Source organism: Oncorhynchus mykiss, chromosome 12 (assembly GCF_057628025.1).
Source record: "Oncorhynchus mykiss isolate SJ-2025 chromosome 12, ASM5762802v1, whole genome shotgun sequence".
NCBI classification, from domain to species: domain Eukaryota; kingdom Metazoa; phylum Chordata; class Actinopteri; order Salmoniformes; family Salmonidae; genus Oncorhynchus; species Oncorhynchus mykiss.
This window is the reverse complement of record NC_143033.1, coordinates 5,835,001-5,840,000: the sequence shown is the minus strand read 5'-3', so window position 1 is coordinate 5,840,000 and position 5,000 is coordinate 5,835,001. Positions and strand designations below refer to the sequence as shown.

The 5,000-nt window shown below is 44.7% G+C and overlaps 1 protein-coding gene across 1 annotated transcript in view; it reads right to left on the bottom strand.

Annotated features, from left to right (window-relative positions):
* Positions 1–5,000, bottom strand: part of dcc (DCC netrin 1 receptor) — a 584,728-nt gene that overhangs the window by 65,493 nt on the left and 514,235 nt on the right. The gene's annotated exons all lie outside the window — the stretch shown is intronic.

Below are 5,000 nucleotides of genomic sequence, written 5' to 3'. Positions count from 1 at the left end.
ACCCTTAACTCTAAGCTTTAAAAGACTGTCCAACGAGTTTCCAATACAACCCACTGGAGAAATTGAAATTTCCTTCCTCAGTTGCTTTCTACATATCTCGTTCTCTAAATACATGTTGGCCTTGGGATGAAAGGCTGGAAAGCTCTGTTTCTCCGGTCCTGAGCTTTGAACAGCTGACGATCCCCAAGGAACACTACATTCTGATCAAGGACCAACCTAATAGGTTACAACCACTCTGTTCTCTATGCCAAAACTATTTCCACTCATTCACAACAATGGGCCACCCCCTTTGCCTCCTCAGAGAGAAACATACTTCAACATAGCTATTGTACATAGTTGATGTGGCAATCTGGGATTACATGTTTGGTACATCAATTCTTTGGGAAGTTGAAAATAATGACTGACGAAAAGTGTTGGTGCTTCTACACCTGCATTGCTTGCTGTTTGGGGGTTTTAGGCTGGGTTTCTATACAGCACTTTGAGATATCAACTGATGTACGAAGGGCTATATAAATTTGATTTGATTTTACTCCTTTGTTGTTGTTTAAATCCCAGATTCACCCCTTTAAGTGTGTTCCTTTATAGAGAGAGAGAGAGATGTAATGTGAATGGCTTGACAATAGCTAATGAATGCTACCTGCACCCTGTAGCCCGTGTCTGTGGAAGAGGGTATGCTAATGCTATTGCTAATAGTATAATGAACTCTGTGGCAGCGATGCTAATGTTAAAGCTAATGCTAAAATCTGTCAATGTATCCTTGATTAATTTTGATTAATTTTCTCCAGGGGGGCTGTACTACTATGACTATGGCTAAAACAACACATTCCCCTGCACCTATCCAGTGTTTGTGACAATAAAACATACACAGTACATACTTTTGGTATTGTTGTACAAAGCTAGTGCAATGGTCTAATTTATTTTACTAGGCAAGTCAGTTAAGAACAAATTCTTATTTTCAATGACGACCTAGAAACAGTGGGTTAACTGCATGTTCAGGGGCAGGAAGACATTTTCAGCTCTGGGGTTTGAACTTGCAACCTTCCGGTTACTAGCCCAATGCTCTAACCACTAGGCTACTCTGCCTACCCACTAATGGACTCTGTGGAAGATGCTATTGTTAATGCTAATGCTAATGTTGATATGAATGCTAATAGTATAATACTAATGTTAATGATCATACTAATAGTAATATGCTAATGGTAAGATGCTAATGCTAATAGTATAATACTAATGTTAATGATCATGATAATAGTAATATGCTAATGGTAAGATGCTAATGCTAATAGTATAATACTAATGTTAATGATCATGCTAATAGTAATATGCTAATGATAATGGTAGGATGCTAATGCTAATAGTAGAATGCTAACGGCAATGTCAAATAAAATAACATCTTATTTGTCACATGCACCGAATACAACAGTTGTAGTAGACCTTACAGTGAAAAGCTTTAAGAAGTTAAGATTATTTTTAAAAGAAGTGTTAAGTAAAAAAAATAAAAATGGAAAATAAAAGTAACACATAATTAAACAACAGCAGTAAAACACCAAACCTAGGCTACGTATATACAGGGTATTACGGTACAGAGTCAATGTGGAGGCGATATACAGGGTATTACGGTACAGAGTCAATGTGGAGGCTATATACAGGGTATTACGGTACAGAGTCAATGTGGAGGCTATATACAGGGTATTACGGTACAGAGTCAATGTGGAGGTTATATACAGGGGGTACCGCTACAGAGTCAATGTGGAGGCTATATACAGGGGGTACCGGTACAGAGTCAATGTGGAGGCTATATACAGGGGGTACCGGTACAGAGTCAATGTGGAGGCTATATACAGGGGTACCGGTACAGAGTCAATGTGGAGGCTATATACAGTGGGGACCGGTACAGAGTCAATGTGGAGGCTATATACAGGGGGTACCGGTACAGAGTCAATGTGGAGGCTATATACAGTGGGTACCGGTACAGAGTCAATGTGGAGGCTATATACAGGGTATTACGGTACAGAGTCAATGTGGAGGCTATATACAGGGTGTTACGGTACAGAGTCAATGTGGAGGTTAAATACAGGGGGTACCGGTACAGAGTCAATGTGGAGGCTATATTCAGGGGGTACCGGTACAGAGTCAATGTGGAGGCTATATACAGGGGGTACCGGTACAGAGTCAATGTGGAGGCTATATTCAGGGGGTACCGGTACAGAGTCAATGTGGAGGCTATATTCAGGGGGTACCGGTACAGAGTCAATGTGGAGGCTATATACAGGGGTACCGGTACTGAGTCAATGTGGAGGCTATATACAGGGTGTTACGGTACAGAATCAATGTGGTGCCTATATACAGGGGGTACCGGTACAGAGTCAATGTGGAGGCTATATACAGGGGGTACCGGAACAGAGTCAATGCGGAGGCTATATACAGCGTGTTACGGTACAGAGTCAATGTGGAGACTATATACAGGGTGTTACGGTACAGAGTCAATGTGGAGGCTATATACAGGGGGTACTGGTACAGAGTCAATGTGGAGACTATATACAGGGTGTACCGGTACAGAGTCAATGTGCAGGGACACTGGTTAGTTGAGGTAGTTGAGGTCATATGTACATGTAGGTAGAGTAAAAGTGACTATGTATAGATTATAAACAGAGAGTAGCAGCAGCGTAAAAGAGGGGTCTGGATAGCCATTTGATTAGCTGTTCAGCAGTCTTATGGTTTAAGAAGCCTTTTATGGTTAAGAAGCCTTTTGGACCTCGACTTGGCGCTCCGGTACCGCTTGCAGTGCGGAAGCAGAGAGAACAGTGTCTGGAGTCTGACAATTTTTAGGGCCTTCCTCTGACACCGCCTGATATCGAGGTCTTGGATGGCAGGAAGCTTGGCCCCAGTGATCAAATCAAACTTTATTTGTCACATGCACCGAATACAAGTGTAGACCTTACTGTGAAATGCTGACTGACAAGCCCTTTAACCAACAGTGCAGTTCAAGAAGAAGAAAATATTTACCAAGTAAACTAAAATAAAAAGTAACACAATAAGAATAACGAGGATATATACAGGGGGCACCAGTACCGAGTCAGTGTGCAGGGGTACAGGCTAGCTGAGGTAATCTGTACATACAGGTGGGGGCGAAGTTCCCTACCCAGTGATATACTGGGCCGTACACATTACCTTCTGTAGTGCCTTGCGGTCGGAGGCCGAGCAGTTGCCATACCAGGCAGTGATGCAACCAGGATGCTCTCGATGGTGCAGCTGTAGAACCTTTTGAGGATCTCAGGACCCATGCCAAATCTTTTCAGTCTCCTGAGGGTGAAATAGTGTTTGTCGTACCCTCTTCATGACTGTCTTGGTGTGTTTGGACCATGATGGTTTGTTGGTGATGTGGACACCAAGGAACTTAGTTCTCTCAACCTGTTCCACTACAGCCCCGTCGATGAGAATGGGGGTGTGCTAAGCCCTCCTTTTCCTGTAGTCCACAATCATCTCCATTGTCTTGATCACGTTGAGGGACAGGTCGTTGTTCTGGCAACACACGACCAGGTCTCTGACCTCCTCCCTAAAGGCTTTCTCATCGTTGTCAGTAATCAGGCCACTGTTGTCTCATCAGCAGACTTGATGATGGTGTTGTAATCGTGATTGGCCACACAGTCATGAGTGAACAGGGAGTACAGGAGGGGACTGAGAACGCACCCCTGAGGGGCCCCCGTGTTGAGGGTCAGTGTGCCAGATGTGTTGTTCCCTACCCTTACCACCTGGGGACAGCCCGTCAGGAAGTCCAAGATCCAGTTGCAGAGGGAGGTGTTTAGTCCCAGGGTCCTTAGCTTAGTGATGAGCTTTGAGGGCACTTTGGTGTTGAACGCTGAGCTGTAGTCAATGAACAGCAGTCTCACATAGGTGTTCCTTTTGTCCAGGTGGGAAAGGGCAGTGTGGAGTGCAATAGAAATTGCATCATCTGTTGGGGTGGTATGAAAATTGGAGTGGGTTTAGGGTTTCTGAGATAATGGTGTTGATGTGAGCCATGACCAGCCTTTCAAAGCACTTCATGGCTACAGACATGGATACGGGTCGGTAGTAATTTAGGCAGGTTACCTTGGTGTTCTTGGGCACAGGGACTATGGTGGTCTGCTTGAAACATGCTGGTATTACAGACTCAGCCAGGGACAGGTTGAAAATGTCGGTGAAGACACTTGCCAGCATGCTCGGAGTACACGTCCCGGTAATCCGTCTGGCCCTGCGGCCTTGTGAACGTTGACCTGTTTAAAGGTCTTACTCACATTGGCTGTGGAGAGCGTGATCACACAGTCGTCCGGAACAGCTGGTGCTCTCATGCATGTTTCAGTGTTCCTTCAGTGCATAGAGGTAATTTAGCTCGTCTGGTAGGTTTGTGTTACTGGGCAGCTCGCGGCTGTGTTTCCCGTTGCAGTCTGTAATGGTTTGCAAGCAATGCCACATCCGACGAACTTCGGAGCCGGTTTAGTACGATTCAATCGTAGTCCATCTACCTGTCATTACCACAGTCCCACCCACTCCTACATGTCATTACTACAGTCCCACCCACATCTACCTGTCATTACTACAGTCCCACCCACATCTACCTGTCATTACTACAGTCCCACCCACATCTACCTGTCATTACTACAGTCCCACCCAATTCTACCTGTCATTACTACAGTCCCACCCATTTCTACCTGTCATTACTACAGTCCCACCCACATTTACATGTCATTACTACAGTCCCACCCAATTCTACCTGTCATTACTACAGTCCCACCCAATCCTACCTGTCATTACTACAGTCCCACCCACATCTACCTGTCATTAATACAGTCCCACCCAATTCTACCTGTCATTACCACAGTCCCACCCACTCCTACCTGTCATTACCACATCTAGCTGTCATTACTACAGTCCCACCCACATCTACCTGTCATTACTACAGTCCCACTCAATCCTACATGTCATTGCTACAGTCCCACTCAATCCTACCTGTCATTACTACA